Genomic DNA, 18851 nt, shown 5'->3' with positions numbered 1-18851 from the left:
TGAACTGAACTGAACTTTACTCAACATCGTAAGACTGCATCTTTTTACCCCAAGACTTAAAGAAGCTTGGTTTTTATACATACATATTCCACACTTACTTTTATATATAATCATTGCTATATATTAATAAGACAATTAATATTGTGATTAATTGTGTGCAATTTATTTACATTGATATGACTGTATTGCGTAGTTACTAATAAATATTAGTAATTTATAGCAATACGAGACTCCAACGTGGTTTCTATTTCTGCTGGTTCCTTTATCCCTGTTACGGGGTCCGTGACATAATTGGGGCCTGCGTCCGCGATATGAACAAATTAATCGAGAGGCTGGTTTGATTTGATTGGGGAGAATCCCTTTTGATTTGGTTGTGTGGGAACACAGCAGAAATGGATGTTAGGGACTTTCTGAAATCACCAGAGCTGGTGACTTTGAAGTTAACTAAAAAGTATGAGTTGCGGGACATTGCTAAAGAATTGAGAATTGAGGTAAAGAAGGGTGTGAGTAAGGTAGAAATTCAAAGAAAAATAGTTGAATATTATATAGATAAGGGAACATTTGATGAGGAGGCGTTAGAGTTGTTCGTGGAAGGTGAATCTACTCAGGAAGAGCTTCAGCTTTTGTTGGAAATAGTAAACAGGGAGCATGAACTGAAATTAAAACAGCTCGAGAGAGAGGTCAGAGAGGCAGAGAGACGAAGGGTCCATGAGGCTGAAGAGGCAAAAAGACAGAGGCAGCTCGAGAGGGAGAAATGGCAACGTGAAGATCGTGGCAGAAAGGCAGAGACAGTTTAACAGGGAGAGGTTGCAGCAAAGAGGTTTAGAGTCGGACCCTGATGATTCTTACAGCTCGGAAGGGCTTGTTTCGTGTGATGAATTTAAAAGTTGTGTTCCTGATGAGGTAAGGGCATACCCAGTGGCAGAAGATGCCCCAACCCTGAAGGGGTTTGATAAGAAAGCAGACGAAGAAGTTTTAACCCACGAGGTTGAGTTAACTCTGGATGAGAGTTTGCCAGGGAATAGCTGGGAGGTTCGAGACGACCTTGAATTTGAAACTGGGACAAGTGATGACAGCCCAGAAGAGGCAATTGTTCCGATTGAATGTGTTCAGGTTGTTGAAGTACCTGTGAATTCACAGGGTTCTGAACCTTGTGTTGAAACTCAGTTAAGGTCTGAGGTGTCTGACTTGGTTGGAAAGGAATGCAGTTTTTGTGTGTCAGATGGACTTGGTTCAGTGAATAAGGGGTTAACCTTGGTAAAGTGGAATGTGAGGATTCTCAGTCATTTGTAGTAGACCATGTTTTAAAAGCTGGAAGGAATGGGAAAAGTGCTGTTCCTGGACTTTTGGATAAAGTGATGGAAAAGGTTGGATTGGTTGTGCGACCTTTGACCCTGCTTGCAGGACAAACGCCTGCTGAGACAGGATGTGCCGCTCTGTTGCATTTTGTTTGGACATTTGGAAGTCAGCACCTGCAAGGTCATGCTGTTATTCAGAGTGATGTTATGGAGAGGAAGAAGAATTGTTGTGATTTTGGAGTGGAAGTTGCTATGGATACAAGTCGAAGTATAGGTCGTAATCAGATGGGCAGTTTATTTGTTCTCTTTCATAATGTATACATGATTCTGATCAGCCTGATGATGGTACTGAGTTTAATGAACAATGGAGGCATGTTGACAGCTCTCCAAGATAAGAATGTTTCAGCAATTCAGTTGATGAGCAAAGTTGCTATTGAGACTCCCAACAAAGCAAAAATTAATGGTAAGATAGACGATTGGAACAGTTTTAAAAACCTACTGTCACGTACCCCGTGACGGGGATAAGGAAACCAGCAAAAAATAGAAAACACTTTGGAGTCTTGTATTGCTATAAACTACTAATATTTATTAGTAACGACGCAATACAGTAATATAAATGTAAATAAATCACACAGGTTAGCAATGAATATATATATGAGTATGTAAATCAGTAAGTGTGGAAATATATTTATGAAGACCAAGTTTCTTTAAGTCTAGGGGTAAAAAGATACAGTCTTACGATGTTGAGTAAAGTTCAGTTCAGTTTGTGGTATTTAGTTGAATAGCGATGGGGGGGAGAGGGGGAGAGGGGGAGAGGGGGAGAGGGGGAAAGGGGGATGGGGGAGGGGGGAGAGGGGAAGATGAGTCTTCAGGTGAGCTGATGCTGTTGATATTCTCGTCGTCCTTCAAAATCCTTTACAAGTCACCGACTGTGACTGTAACAAGGGGGACCGGTCTTCTGTGGTGGAGCTATCACCCAGGCGAGGGTGGACACATAGACATCTCCCCACCAGTCAACCCCTTCTCCTATCTTGGAATAGCAATTTGGATCGATCCGCCTGATTGATCCTCCAAAACCCACTTTTCCTGTGGTCACAATAATTCTCATTCAGTGTCCAGAACATGTGTCTGAGGTCTGTATCATCTGACCTCCTATTTATTTCACCAGGCTGAGCATCACCTGTCATTCAAAGAGTCCCTCCTTCCTTTGTCTGTGAAGAAATGCACAAGCAGGCAATAAGTCCTCGAAAGTAACATCAGTAATGTCCTGTTGGCCACCATAGCACCCTTCGAGCTGCTCGGTGCTGTCTCCAACTCCAAACTTAGTAAAAATCCAGAGTTACTTCCAATGCCTTAAAATGACAGTCCAACCGTTATTCTTCGTCCCTCTCTCTCTCTTTTCAAAAGCAACATATCAGTGGTAAATAACTGTCTCTCTCTCTCCTATCCAAACAAACCATCAATGATGAATGTCTCTCTCTCTGTCTCTCTTCAATCAGTTAATAGGGGCACTCCTGGATCCCCTCACACTACAGAGAGCAAGTAAAAAATCATTAGAAGGGAAAAGATGAAATCTGAAACCAACTAGCAAATGATAACACAGTGGATAGTAAGAGTTGTCTCATGTATGTTAAAAAGAGAAATGACAGTGGATATAGGACCGCTAGAAAATGAGGCAGGAGAAATAATAACAGGGGACAAGGAGATGGCTGATGAACTAAATGAGTATTTTGTGTCAGTTTTCACTGTGGAAGACACTACCAGTATGCCTGATGTTGTAATGTGTGAAGGAAGAGAATTAAGTGCAGTTACTGTCCAAGAGAAAAGCTGCTCAAAAAGCTGAAAGACCTAAAGGTACGTAAGTCCCCCGGACCAGAGGAACTGCATCCTCGGGTTCTGAAAGAGGGAGCATCAGAGATTGTTGTGGAATTAGAAATGATCTTTCAAAAATCAATGGACTCTGGCATGGTGCCAGAGGACTGGAAAATTGCAAATGTTACTCCACTCTTTAAGAAAGGAGGAAGGCAGCAGAAAGGAAATTATAGACCAGTTAGCCTGGCCTCAGTAGTTGGGAAGATGTTAGAGTCAATTGTTAAGGATGAGCTGATGGAGTACTTGGTGACACAGGACAAGATAGTACAAAGTCAGAATAGTTTCCTTTCGGGAAAATCTTACCTGATGAATTTGTTGGAATTCTTTGAGGAGATTACAAGTAGGATAGATAAAGGGGATGCAGTGGATGTTGTGTATTTGGACTTTCAGAAGGCCTTTGACAAGGTGCCACACATGAGGCTGCTTACCAAGTTAACAGCCTATGGTATTACAGGAAAGTTACTAATATGGTTGGAACATTGGCTGATTGGTAGGAGGCAGCAAGTGGGAATAAAAAGATCGTTTTCTGGTTGGCTCTCAGTGACTAGTGGTGTTCCACAGTGGTCGGTGTTGGGACCACTTCTTTTTATTTGTATATTAATAATTTAGATGATGGAATAGATGGCTTTGGTTCCAAGTTTGCAGATGACACGAAGATTGGTGGAGGGGCAGGTACTGTTGAGGAATCAGGTAGGATGCAGATGAACTTAGGCAGATTAGGAGAATGGGCAAGAAAGTGGCAAATTAAATACAATGTTGTAAAATACCTGGTCAGGCACTTTGGCAGTAGAAATAAACATGTGGAATATTTTCTAAATGGGGAGAAAATCCAGGACTCTGAGCTGCACGTGGACTTGGGAGTCCTTGTGCAGAACACCCTGAAGGTTAACTTGCAGGTTGAGTTGGTTCGGTGATGCGGAAGGCAAATGTCATGTTAGCATTCATTTCAAGAGGTCTAGAATACAAGAGCAGGGATGTGATGCTGAGACTTTATAAGGCACTGGTGAGGCCTCACCTTGAGTATTGTGAACAGTTTTGGCCCCCTCATCTGAGAAAAGATGTGCTGGCATTGGAGAGGGTCCAGAGGAGGTTCACAAGGATGATTCCAGGAATGAAAGGGTTATCATACGAGGAACGTTTGATGGTTCTGGGTCTGTACTCGCGGGAATTCAGAAGGATGGTGGGGGAATCTCATTGAAACCTTTAGAATGTTAATAGGCCAAGACAGAGTAGATATAGAAAGAATGTTTCCCATGCTGGGAGAGTCCGGGACAAGAGGGCACAGCCTCCGAATAGAGGGGCACCCTTTCAAAACAGAGATGCAAAGAAATTTCTTCAGCCAAAGGGTGGCGAATTTGTGGAATTTGTTGCCACATGAAGCTGTGGTGTCAGGTCGTTAGGTGTATTTAATGCAGATTGACAGCTTCTTGTTTGGACATGACATCAGTGGTTATGGGGAGAAGGCTGGGATCTGGGGTTGAGGAGGAGATTTTAAAATAAAGGATCAGCCATGATTGAATGGTGGAACAGACTCGATGGGCCAGATGGCCTAATTCTGCTCTTATGTCTTATGGTTCTTATGGAGTACCTGGACTATTTTCTAAATGGAGAGAAAATTCAAAAACTGAGATGCATAGGGATTTGAGAGTCCCTGTGCAGGATTCCCTGAATGTTAATTTGCAGGAGTCTGTGGTGAGGAAGGCATATGTGTTGTCACCATTCATTTGAAGAGGACGAGACTATAAATGCAAAGATGTAATGTTGAGTCTTTATAAAGCACTGGTGAGGCCTCACTTGGAGTACTGAGAGCAGTTTTGTGTTCCTTATCTTGGAAAGGGTGAGCTGAAACTGGGAAGGGCTCAAATGCGGTTCATGAAAATGATTCCAGGATTAAATGGCTTGTTATATGAAAATCGTTCGATGGCTCTGGGCCTGAATTCACTGGAATTCAGCAGACTGAAGGTTACCCGAATTGAAACCTATTGAATACTGAAGGACCGTGATGGAGTGAATGTGGAGAAGGTGTTTCCTATGGTAGGAGGGTCTAAGACCAGAGGACATAGCCTCAAAATAGAGGGGCGTCCTTTCGGAACGGAGATGAGGAGGAATTTCTGTAGCAGAGAGAACTGAGTCTGTGGAAATCTTTGCCCCAGGGAGCTTGGGAGGGCAAGTCATTATGCATATTGAAGACAGAGGTTGATTGATTTTTGATTGGTCACGGCATAACGGGATACGGGGTGGGGGGTGCGGCAGGAGATACTGTAGCTGCAGACAGGAAAAATGGATCAGCCGTGATGAAATAGTTAAACAGACCTGATAGGGAAAAAGGATTTATGGTTTAATACAAGAATACAAAGCTCCTCTGAAGGTATGTGGGGTCCTGTTGAGGGCCAACATGGAACACTGTGCACAGGTCTGGTCTCCTTCCCGGAGACAGTCTATGGGATAAAGGGAATGAAGAGTTTTCCCAGATTGATTTCAGGGTTGTGGTTGTGTCCTCAGGGAGATTACACTGACTGGGCCTGTCTCAAAACTAGAGAAATAAGAGGTGGTCTGACTGAGACAGACACAGTTTCACAGGGTTTTGACAGGGTGCGGAGTAATTTCCTCACCCAGATTGTGGCGAATATTTGCAATTTTCTTCACAAGTTTCCTAAATTCAAAAGCCAAATTTAGGGGCTCTGCGAGGCTGGGAACGTTGCAGGAAAGTGGCGCTGAGGTCAAAGATCGGGTGTATTCTGAGGAAAGGGTAGAACAGTCGCAACGGGCCGAATGACCACGCCTGCTCCTGTTTCTTATTTTCTAAAGCACGAGTTTACCTTTGTGCCTTGTTCTCCCTTGGATTTCAGCCATTTGGATTGCAAAGGGGAGCGGTGAGAGCTCCGGACATCCATCGGCTGCCGCTGCGGGGCAGCTCCCGTCTCCCAGCAGCAGCGGACGAGTCCAGAAAACAGGGCCCGATCCTCGGCGGGGAAAGGCCGGGCGCCCTCCGTGTAGCTGAAACGTCTCAGGGAATCTCCGCCAGTCACTTCAGCTCTGCCTTCGAAAGGATTCAGGACCGGCCGGTGTTGCAGCCGAAACCCGAGGCGCAGCTCCCGGTCTCCGGCCTCACTCGGTCCCGGTTCCAGACTCCAGCCCGCTTCCAGCGCTCAGCGTCCCGCCCACTGACACCCCTCAGCCAATGAGAGAAGCCTTCTCCTAGCCGTGATCGTTGATTGGCTGTGAGTTTGTCTGAGGACGGGCTGCTACTGGGAGACAGAGATGTCAGTCACAGTTTGTTTTCAGAATCAAAGTTCCCCGAAACTCAAATTTAAAAGTAAATTTTATTATCCGAGTACATATAAATCACCACATACAACCGCGAGAATCATTTTCCTGCAGACAAACTTAGAAAAAAGTATAGAATAGTAACCACTGCAAAATCAGGCAGTGAAAGATCAACCGGAGTGCTGAAGGTAACAAACTGTGAAAATGCAAATATAAATAAATATCGATAAATAACGAGAACATGAAATAACCTCAGCGTCTGCTGGTGGATGTCCGGAGCTCTCACCGCTCGCCTGTACAATCCGACAGGCTGAAGGCCAAGGGGGAATAAGATGCAAAGGTAAACTCGTGCTTTAGTAAATAAGAAACAAGAGCAGGCGTTGCCATTCGGCCCCTTGCGCTGTTCTGCCCCTCACTCAGAACATGGCTGATCTTTGACCTCAGCGCCACTTTCCTTCAATGTTCCGAACATCGCCGAGCCCCTAAATTTGTGGTTTGAATTTAGAATCCTTGCAGAGAAAATTCAAAAGATTCACCGCGCTCTGTGTGAGGAAATTTCTCCGCATCTCCGTCCTGCTGAGGTGACCTCGTATTTTGAGTGTGTGACCCCTGGTTCCACACCCCAGCCGGGGAGAAACATCATTCCTGCCCCTACCCTGTAAATGCCCCGTGAGACTGTGTCTGTCTCATTCAGGAGGCTTCTCCATGTGAACCTTGTGATAATGATGTTGGTTACAGTTCTTTCAGACCAGCAGCTTTGACCACAAGAACATCAGACAGTGGTCAGCACGGAATGTCCTGCAGTTACTGCAGGAGAAGGACTGGATGGACACAGTGGAGTGGTTCCCTGAGCAGACAGTCCAGACCATCTGGCAAAATGTCTCATCACCAGATCTCACCAACGGGCACCAAGACCTTACCTGCCTGGCGGCGAGAGGGGCCTCCCAGTCTGATCCTTGCTGCATGCCCGGAGATCACTCCCACAGCGCGCTGCCCCGAGATTACTGCTGTGGAGACGGGACGGTCACTCACCTCTTTGCGGACTGTGGGTTGGCGAAGATATGTGGAGAAAGATACAAGGGCCCGTGTCACAGCAGCTGCGTGACAGAAAGCTCACTGACCTTCGGGCTGTTCCCAGGACGCACAGGAAAGCGGACAGTAAGTGCTGCTGGTAGATCATCAACTCGATGAAAGACGCCAGGAAATTGTTGGTCTGTCATCATATCGAGATGTCCGGAGAGCAGGGTTTCCCACCCTGGAGTCCAAGGTTAATGGAATTGGTCTTTGGCATAAAAAAGTTGGGGAACCCCTGTCGTGGAGGAATGCTGCCGATGGCACATTCCAGGCTGCAGGGACACCATTGAAACTATAGAAATCCTCTAGTACTGGACCGGGAGGGGCCGGGTTGGCTCAGGAAACCTCTCAGTTATTGTCGGAGTGTAAGACCCCAGGGGGCACATGAGCGACAACAGTCCTATCGGTTTTATCGAACGTGAACTAGCACTAAATACCCCACTGACAAAGAATGTAAAATCACTGGGTAAAGGCACTGCACGGTTTATCCCTGTGAATATCTATATGGACTTTAGTCACCATAATAACATTCAACTTCTGGGCTGAGTGAGGGAGACCGGGCCTTCCATTGGAGCCGGGATGGACATGCGTTAAGTCACGAAGTTTCTCTCACGAAGGGCTGTTGAAATCAGGACGTCACCGAAAAAATAATGTTTTGCTCCCTGTGACGTTGAATATCCGGTCCTGTGCTTTTTTTCCCCCCTGTAGTCACAGGTCAGTCATTACCACTGCATCTGTCTCCTCAAAGCACAATATCTCTCCATAACCCCAGTTTCATGGCATTAACTAATTTAATAGTTGCTTTCAATATTTGCCACCGTTTTGCACCCAAGCCTTACTCTCTTTAGACCTGGAGAAACAATAAAAAGGAGCTGCTGGAATTACTCATCAGGTCAGGCATTTCAGGTTGAGACAGTCCAGATGAAGGATCTCGACCCGGAAAGTCGATTGTACATTCCTCTCCACAGACGCTGCCTGTCCCGCTCAGCTCCACCAGCATCATATTTCTGACTCGAGATTCCAGCATCTGCAGTCTCTTGTGCCTCTCTTTTCAGAACTTTCCCCTTTCAGTCCTGCCTCAGACTGAACCAGGCCCTACCCTCCGGCTTCATTTCTGTTCTGTTTCTCACTTCGCCCATCACGCCTACTGGGGCACAGGCCAACAGCGGCTCTCCAGCGTTTCCTGTAGTATCTGTCGCACTGTGATTACTAGCCCCATGCCCACCATCCTCCTTTTGCAGCCGGGCTTGGGCAGTCCATGGCCAAGTGTTTATTTCCGACCAGTTTATGTGTTTCCGATCCCACCCTGGTATGGAAATCACAGGCAGTAACGTAATGTTCATTCGCTGAGTCTGCAGCGCCTGTAGTGGACAATCGCGGTACTGCAGGGGATCGGCAGCGTTCTGAATCAGGAAGTGCCGCGAGTTAACATGGCTTCGAAAGGACCGGTCGAGAGTTTGAGCGAGGAGGCAATTTGTCCCATCTGCCTGGATTTCTTCACAGATCCGGTGTCGCTGGAGTGCGGACACAACTTCTGTCGCTCTTGTATCACACAGTATTGGGAAAAGGAGGAGAGAAACTCCTGCCCGGAGTGTAGAGAGGTGTTTGCAGACCGCACCCTCAGGGTCAATCGGGCCTTAGCAAATCTGGTTGAAAAATTTCGAAGTTTAAACCTGAATCCGAAAGGGAAGGAAGGTAAACTTCACTGCGAGGAACATGAGGAAGAACTGAAGCTGTTCTGTGAAACGGACAAGACACTGATCTGTGTGATCTGTGCAGCTGCGCAGGAACACAGAGAGCACCGCTTCCTGCCGATTAAAGAAGCTGTTAAGTTCTACAAGGTGAATCTAACCCGAATTTGAAACTCACCCCACCGTCAACTGAATCTCCAAAGTGCTACCTACCATCACACGAGCCTCCATAACCAACGCATCATTCGCTGCAACTTCCGCCATCTCCAACGGGATTCTAGCATCTGTCCGTCCCACAGCCCATCCCACACCCCACAACTCCCCGCTCTCTGTAGAGATCGCTCTCAACATAACTCCCTTATCCACTCGCTCCTCCCCACTGATCTCCCTCCTGACACCCCGATACCTGTAAACGGGACAGGTGATACACCTGACTCCTACACTTCCTCCCTCGTCATCATTCAGGGGCCCAAACAGACCGAATTCCTCCCTTTTTCCATGGTCGATTGTCCTCTCGTATCACTTTCCAACCTTCTTCAGCTCTTTGCCTCTTCCACCCTCTCAGCTTCTCACTTCATCACCCTCCCCCACGTTCCCCTTCACGTTGTCTCACCCGTCACCTGTCAGCTGGTTCTCATCCCCAACCTTTTTATTCTGGCTTCTGCCCCATTCTTTCCCAGTCCTAATGAAGGGTCTCATCCCGAAACACCGACTGTTTATTTCCCCTGTGTAGATGCTGCCTGACTCACTGAGTTCCTCCGGCATTTTGTGTGATGATCGGGTTTGATCACCTGTTTCTTATGACCCATCTTTGTTTCGATTTCCTTCTCTCTCTGACTTCCAGGATCAGCTTAAATCTTCCTTAGACTCTCTCACAAAAATGAAATCAGACTTCCAGGAAAAGGAGCAGCAACAGAAAGAGAAGATTTCCGGAGTTCGGGTGAGGCTTCCTGAGCGGAATTTCTGATATTACTGTATAGTTTTGCTCCCTTTAATGCAGAATAGCAGAGTATCGCAGCTCCAGTGACCTGGGTTCGATCCTGACCTCTGGTGCTGTCTGTGTGGAGTTTGCATGTTCTCCCTATGACCACGACAGTTTCAGACACATTCCACGGACATGCTGCATGAATGGTTAAATACAATTAACCCTGTGAAGGTGGGGGAGGGTGTATGTGAATCAGGTGGGAGTTAATGGGTCAATGGGGAGAATTGGTTTCAGGAAAACGTAAGTGAATGGGGTTGATGGGAATGTTTCAGAGCTAGCATGGACATTAATGGACCGAATGGTCTCCTTAATGTCATAAGGAAATACACATAACAATACAGTAAATTCATCTTCACCTTTCATTCGACAGGAACAGTCACACAGCCTTCAGACCCACATCACATCCCAGTTTACTGAACTGCGCCAGATTATCACTGAGAAAGAGCAGAGCTTACTCAGGGATCTCAAGGAAGAAGAGAAGAGGATTCTCAATTCAATGGAGAAAACTCTTCGTGAGATTCAAGAGCATATAAGGTTAATTCAGGAGGAAATCACTGGGTTAAAGGAACAGATGGATCAAAAAGACAGTGTGATATTTCTCAAGGTGAGGGATTTTATTTCAGTTTGTTTCTGTCAAAGGCCACTAAATGAGCAGTGGTATATTTGAAATAAACACAGCACAGCGGCCAATTCTAACAAACCAATTGCTGCTGTTGGCGATGTCACACAGATTGTTATGATTGTATGACGAGCCCTCCAATCACATGAATAACGACCTTCCAAAATGTCGAAAATATGTATTCAGTCCTTTATCTGCAAGATACAATCATGAAGCGATGAAACATCAGCGTAATTAATCATAAATTAATCAGCCACGGAGCGGTCAACAAACGATACGATATTGGTCCGTCCTCAGCTCAAAACTGCCCAGAACAAAGCACAAATACGTAACTTATGCCCTTCACTATTACCAGGCCCCCACACACGTGACTAGTTACTATAACAATCACATAACACAGAAAACAATGCAAACAGGGCTATCAAAGACAGAAGACAGATGCGTCGCTCCTACAGACAGCATTAATAAATGACAGTAAACTGTTTTTCACTGGACAATTGATGCATCTATTCAGGGTTGTTGTTGTCCCCAAACTGGACTTTCACAACTTCTGTACATCCCAGGACAGAATGCAAACTTCTCTGAAATAATTTATTCTGATCATAACACAGAGCTGCTGATTGTGTCCTTACTTATCACGTTAAATATCCTCTAAATCTCCCATTAGCACCCAGTTCCAGTCACAGGCTGTGAGTGTGTTTGGTGCGGTGGGTTTGAGGGTCTCTCTGTCAATCCGTGAAAACAAAGAATGTGACCCACACATCAGACTTATCCCCTGTATCCGGTTTCCATCAGGTTAGGGAAACTTTCAATGTTTCTTTAATTTTTCACATAAGTTTCACATTAGAGACGTAGAAATGTAAACATTGAAAACCTACAGCACAATACAGGCCCTTCAATCCAACATGTCCTTACTTTAGGAATTACCTAGGTTTACCCATAGCCCTCTGTCTTTCTGAGCTCCATGTGCCTATCCAGGAGTCTCTTAAAAGACCCCGTCGTATTGGCATCCACTACCGTTGTCAGCAGCCCATTCCACACATTCAGCACTCTCTACGTAAAAATATTACCCCTGACCTCTCCTCTGTACATACTTCCAAGCACCTTAAAACTGTGTCCTCTCGTGCTAGCCATTTCAGCCCTGGGAAAAAGCCTCTGACTCTGATCAATGCCTCTCATCATCTTATACACCTCTATCAGGTCACCTCTCATCCTCCGTCGCTCCAAGGAGAAAAGGCCGAGTTCACTCAACCTATTCTCATAAGGCATGCTCCCCAATCCAGGCAACATCTTTGTAAATCTCCTCTGCACCCTATCTATGGTTTCCACATCCTTCCTGTAGTGAGGTGACCAGAACTGAGCATAGTACTCCAAGTGGGGTCTGAACAGGCTCTTACATAGCTGTGAGATTACCGCTCGGCTCCTAAACTCAGTCCCGCGGTTGATGAAGGTCAATGCACCGAATCCCTTCTTAACCACAGAGTCAACTTGTGTAGCAGATTTCAGTGTCCTATGGACTCGGACCCCAAAATCCCTCTGATCCTCCACACTGCCAAGAGTCTTACCATTAATACCAAAGTCTGCCATCATATTTCACCATTATCTGGTTTGAACTCCAAACTGCCACTTCTCAGCCCAGATTCACATCCTATCACTGTCACGCTGTAAACTCTGATAGACCTCCACACTATCCACAACACCCCAAGCTTTGTGTCATCAGCAAATTTACTAACCCATCCCTCCATTTCCTCATCCAGGTCATTTATAAAAATCACAAAGAGAAGGGGTCCCAGATCAGATTTCTGAGGCACACCACTGGTCACTGACCTCCATGCAGAATATGACCTGTCTACAACCACTCTTTGCCTTCTGTGGGAAAGCCAATTCTGGTTGCACAAATCAATGTCCCATTGGATCCCTTGCTGAAATCCATTTACACTACATCTACTGTTCTACCTTCATCAATATGTTTTGTCACATCCTCAAAAAATTCAATCAGGGTCGTAAGGCACGACCTGCCTTTGACAAATCCTGCCTCTCAGGATCTTCTCCATCAAATTAACAACCACTGAAGTTGACTCACTGGTCTATAATTTTCTGGGCTATCTCTACTCCCTTTCTTGAATAAGGGAACAGCATCTGTAACCCTCCAATCCTCCGGAACATCTGCCGTCCCCATTGATGATGCAAAGATCATCGCCAGAGGCTCAGCAATCTTCTCCCTCACCCGCCCACAGTGGCCGGGGGTACATCTCATCCGGTCTCCATCATAAACAGGCCATTTGGTCCGTCATCCTCTAACAATTTCCCTGCTTCAGAATTCTCTTCCCACCCCCAGCAACAGTGCCCTGAACTCCATGGTCCCTCACGTCTTCATCCAGTTTTTTTTTTAGATTATGAAGACACGTAGTTCTCTTTCATTTTCATTTAGTAATGCATGCATTAAGAAATGATACGATATAGTTTTCCCATTACATTCAATCTCTGCTGTTCTGCTTCAACCACTCCAATGGTAGCGAGCTCCTCTTCACTAAATTTCTTATGGGATTTATTAAAATCCATCTGAACTTCATCTTCCACAATTTTTCCCATAAATAGAGGTACATCCCTCACCCCTGCACACAATTAAATCCATCATTGATCTTAAATGCCTACATCTTATCACCCTAATGTCTATCCAGATGAAAATGCACAACCTGTCCCGTCTTCCTTGTAAGTTTCATCCTCTCAGTAATGGTCTGACATTCAGGAACTTTCCCTGTAATTTAACCGGTAGTTCTGTATTGGTTGTGTTTGTGAGTTACCGTGGGAGTGGGAATTTTCAACACCTTGTCATGACTTGGATGAAATTCATGATGTGGACAGTAAGTCCAAGTCTAATCAGATTTATGTGTGATTTATTTCAGGAGGAAGCTCGTCGGAACAGGAGGTAGGGCATACTCTTTATTGAAAATCGGTATAGTTCAAACTTGCAGTTTATAACAAGTAGTTTAATATTTACAGGATTAATGACGATGTCCAGGAATTGTCAGTGACAGATGAGGCCCTACCGGTTGAAAAATTCGATCACCCCTATTTGTTGAACACAGTGCTGAGAGAAAAACTTGATGCCGTTAATCGAGGTGAAACTTACAAAGATTCATTTCTCCTTGTTTAATTAAGTTCCAATTTGAAGTGAGAATTGTCTGTAATTTGGTTTGGGGGGGGCGTGGGTTGGGAACGAGTGAAGCGACAGGACTGATGGTAAAAATGTAAAGATATCATGCAGTCAGACTGTCAGATAGGGCAGACAGATACAAGGACAAAATTGCAGCCACCAGGCCGAGTATCAGTGCATGAGGGATGCAGAATAGAAAGGGTAGCAGACACAGTACACAAAGTGTTATATCTCAATGCATGGAGTGTGAGAAATAGGGTGGATGATCTTGTTGCTCGATTACAGATTGTCAGGTCTGATGTTGTGGCCATCACTGAATCATGGCTGGAGGATGGTTGTAGTTGGGAGCTGAATGTCCAAGGTTACACAATGTATCGGTGGTATAGGAAGGTAGACAGAGGGGTTGGTGTGGTTCTGCTGGTAAATCGGTAGAAAGATGTGACATAGGATTGGAAGATGTTGAATCCTTGTGGGTTGAGTGAAGGAACTGCAAAAGTGAAAATGAGACTGATGACAGTCATATACAGGATCCCAACAGTAGCTGGATGTGGACCACAGATTACAACTGGAAATAGAAAAGGCCGATGAAAAGGACAATGTTATAATAGTCATGGGAGATTTCAACATGCAGGTCAATTGGGAAAATCAGGTTGGGAATGGATCTCAAGAGAGTGAATTTGTTGAATGCTGTGTTATGTTTTATCAAGCAGTTTGTCCATGAGCCTACTCAGGGAACAGCTCTACTGGGTTGGGTGTTATGTATTGAACCGGAGGTGATGAGGTAAATGAACCCTTAGGAGGCAGTGCTCACAACATGACTGAATTCAACTTGTAATTTGATAAGGATAAAGTAACGTCTGACGTTGTAGTATTTCAGAGGAGCAGAAGAAATTACAGTGGTCCGAGAAAGGAGTTGGCCAAAGTATATTTGTCAGAAATGGTGTCAGTTTCTGGGAAAATGAGGAAGGTGAAGGATAGATGTATTCCAAAAATAAATAAATACTCAAATGGCAAAATGGCTGACAAGGGAAGACAAGCTAATGTAAATGCAAAGAGTGGGCATACAACAAAGTAAAAATTAATAGGAGCCAGAGAATTGGGAAGCTTTTAAATACCTACAGAGAGGAACTGAAAGAATGATTGGGAGGGGAAAACTGAAATATTAAATTGAATTGAACTGACTATTACTTGCATTCTTCATATGCACAAGCAGTAAAATTCTTTACGTTATGTCTCCGTCTAAATGTGCCATTTACAGTGTTCGTGCTGGGTTGAGCGTCGAGCTAGCAACTCGGCCTCATAAAAATAAGAAAGCCTGCTTAAAAAACGCCGTCATAACTGCATCCCGATGACTCCACTCGGAGTTAAGGGCTTTCTTCTTGTTCTCTTCAAGATAAATTTCATGTATAACATGCTTGTCAATATAACGTAGAAATACAGTTACCTCAGCATGAGTTAAGCAGGCTGATGGCCTGGTGGAAGGAATTGTCCCTGGACCCTGTTGGGGTTTTTATGCTGCGGTACATTTCCCGGATGGGAGCAACTGGTACAGTTTGTGGTTGGGGTGACTCGGGTCTCCAATGACTCCTTTCAGGCCCTTTTTACACACCTGTCTTTCTAAAACAAGTGAGCAAACAATATCAAACTGTTTTTCAAGTATTGTAAAAAATAAAATAGAGATGAGAGTGGATATAGGACAGTTAGAAAATAAGGTCGAAGATATAATAACGGGGAACAAAGAGATGGCAGATGAACTAAATGAGTATTTTCATCAGTCTTCACTGTGGAAGACACTAGCACTGTGCCAGATGTTGAAGAGTGCGAGGGAAGAGAAGTGAGTGCAGTTACTGTTACACGGGAGAAGGTGCTCAAAAAGGGACATAAGTCACTCAGACCAGATGAACTGCACCCGAGTGTTCTGAAAGAGGTAGCGGTAGACATTGCGGAGGCATTTGAAATGATCTCTCAAAAATCATTGGGCTCTGGTATGGTGCTAGAGGACTGGAAAACTGTAAATATCACTCGACTCTATAAGTAAGGAGGAAGGCAGCAGAAAGGAAATTATAGACCAGTTAGCCTCACCTCTGTGGTTGGGAAGATGTTAGTGTCAATTGTTAAGTATGAGGTTATGGAATACTTGGTGACACTGGACAAGATAGGACAAGTCAGCATGGCTTCCTTTAGGGAATATTTTGCCTGGCAAACCTGTTGGAATTCTTTGAGGAGATTACACGTAGGGTAGATAAAGGGGTTGTAGTGCATGTTGTATATTTGGACTTTCAGAAGCCTTTGACAAGGTTGAACACATGAGGCTGCTTACCAAGTTAAGAGCCCACGGTATTACAGAAATATTATTGGTACGGTTAGAGCATTGGCTGGTTGGTAGGATATACAATGCTGGAAAATTCATGGTCATGTACTTTGGTAGTCGACATAATATGCAGATTATTTTAAATGGGGAGAAAATCCAAAAATCTGAGATGGAAATGGACCTGGAGTCCTTCTGGATAACACCCTAAAAGTTAAGCTGCAGGTCGAGTCAGTTGTAGGGAAGGTAAATCCATTGTTAGCATTCAGTTCAAGGAGTTTAGTATACAAGAGCAGGGATGTGATGCTGAGGATTTATAAGGCATTGGTGAGGCCGCACCTTGAGTATTGAGAATAGTTTTGGCCTCCTCATCTTAAGAAAGATGTGCTGGTATTGTTGAGTGTTCAGCGAAGGTTCACAAGGATGATTCCGGAATGAAAGGGTTATCAGACGTGAAACATTTGATAGCTCTGTACGTGTACTCGCTGGAATTTAGAAAGATGAGGGGGGAACCTCATATTGAAACCTTTCGAATGCTGAAAGGCCAAGACAGAGAAGATGTGGAAAGGATGTTTCCCATGGTGGGGGGAGTCTAGGACAAGAGGGCACAGCCTCAAGATAAGGGCGCGTCGATTTAGAAACAGAGTTTGAACACAGTATCAAACGTTGTGGGGAGATGGCCGGGGAGTGGGGCTGAGGAGGAGAGAAAAAGGATCAGCCATGACTGAATGGTGGAGCAGACTCGATGGGCCAAATGGCCTAATTCTGCTCCTATATCTTATGGTCTTATGGTTATCAAACCACTACATTGAAGCATTGTGAGAATGAGCCCAGACACACCAACCAGCATTGACATTTTTCAAGATTTCATTTCGGGAGAAGCACACATAGCATAACCGGCCTGGCAAAACTCCCCCACACACATACACAAGAGGAATGGGCAGATTGTAGTCAGAGTCTCAGCAATGTACGTTGTTATTTCCCTCAGTAACCTGGAAACTATTCTCTTCAGACACGGTAATTTACATATTTAAAGAACTGACACATGTCACACATTGTCAGCACACACCAGACATGTGATGACACACTGTGACATACAAATATTTAAATGTGCACACTCTCCCTCAATGTGTACACACAAACACACTGATATTTACCACAATCAACACATAAACACACACATAATATCAGAGTGTGACACACGGTCAAAGAGACAGGCACAAATTCCCATTGAGGAATGAAATCTGTCCTCCTTACCCAGTCTTTCTGAAGCATTGAGCTGCCTCTGACGTGAGGTCACATCAACAGTTCACAGACATACTCCAGGGTCAGATTCCTCATGGGAATGATCTAGGAGGGGTTTGATGGATGTTTAACCGACGGCCCACTCATGCATCTCTGCAAGACTAAGGCGTCTTCTTGAGCATGTCACATTTGTGTGTGTTTGCCCATATCCCTCTAACCATTTCCTCTCAGTGTGCCTGTCCAAGTATTTTCACGCAGAGAGTGGTGAGTGCGTGGAATGGGCTGCCGGCAGTGGGTGGGTGCAGGCGGAAAAGACAGGGTCTTTTCAGAGACTCTTGAATGGCTACATGGAGATAAGAAAAATAGAGGGCCATGGGTAAAGCCTGGGTAGTTCTAAGGTAGGGACATGTTCAGTACAGCTTTGTGGGCCGAAGTGCCTGTATTGTGCTGTATGTTTTCTATGTTTCTATGTTTCCTCATATTCGGGGAAGCGGAAATGCAGACAATACCCCCAGCGTGGTCTATCATCGACATCAAAGATCTTGCTTAATTTCATGTGGACAGTGTTGAACAGGCTGATGAATACAGGACTGAAGGTGTTATATTTGAATGCTCCAGTATACGGAATAAGGTAGATGATGTTGTAGCACAGGTAGAGATTGGCAGGTATAACGTTGTTGGCGTCACTGAATTATGGCTCAAAGGAGATCCTGGTTGAAGTCCAACATCCAAGGATACACCTTATATTCAAAGGACAGGCAGGTAGGCAGAGGGGATGTGGAGGGTTTGTTGGTAAAAATTGAAATGAAATCCTTAGAGAGAGGTGACATCGGACTGGAAGATGTTGAGTCATTGTGGGTAGAGTTAAACAACTGCAAGGGTAAAAAGACCCTGATGGTAATTATATACAGACCTCCAAATAGTAGCCAGGATCGAAATGGGATACAAATTACACCAGGAGATGGAAAAAAGGGCAAGGCGACGGTCGGAATGGGGGGATTCAACATGCAGGTAGATTGGGAAAATCATGTTGGTGCTGCATTCCAGGAGAGGAAATTTGTAGAATGCCCCCGAGATGGTTTTTTAGAACAAATTGTGGTTGAGCCCCAATGGGAGAAAGGCAATTCAGGAGTGGGATTTTTATAATGAACCAGATATGATTTGGGAGCTTAAGGGAAAAGAATCCTTAGGAAACAGTGATCATAAAATGATAGAATTCACGCCAGAGTTTGACAGGGAGATAAAGTCAGATATATCAGGAGATGTAAAGGGAGAATGAGTCAGAGAGGAGTAAAGTTAGTTGCAGAGGCTTGAGGGAGTTGCTGGGCAAAGTAG

At 44.8% G+C, this 18851-nt stretch overlaps 1 long non-coding RNA gene and 1 pseudogene across 1 annotated transcript; one reads left to right on the top strand and one right to left on the bottom strand.

Moving 5' to 3' along the window:
• LOC134342302 (probable G-protein coupled receptor 139) overlaps positions 1-6319 on the bottom strand; it is a 30123-nt pseudogene extending 23804 nt beyond the window's left edge.
• A 4241-nt stretch (positions 6320-10560) lies between these two features.
• On the top strand, positions 10561-13892 carry LOC134342301 (uncharacterized). The gene is made up of 3 exons (XR_010016992.1): positions 10561-10791; positions 13713-13735; positions 13810-13892. It is a non-coding gene; the product is annotated as an uncharacterized LOC134342301 (long non-coding RNA).
• Positions 13893-18851: the final 4959 nt, after the last annotated feature.

Source organism: Mobula hypostoma, unplaced genomic scaffold (assembly GCF_963921235.1).
Source record: "Mobula hypostoma unplaced genomic scaffold, sMobHyp1.1 scaffold_195, whole genome shotgun sequence".
Lineage (NCBI taxonomy): Eukaryota > Metazoa > Chordata > Chondrichthyes > Myliobatiformes > Myliobatidae > Mobula > Mobula hypostoma.
The sequence above is the reverse complement of the archived record's forward strand: the minus strand, read 5'-3'. Positions and strand labels throughout refer to the sequence as shown.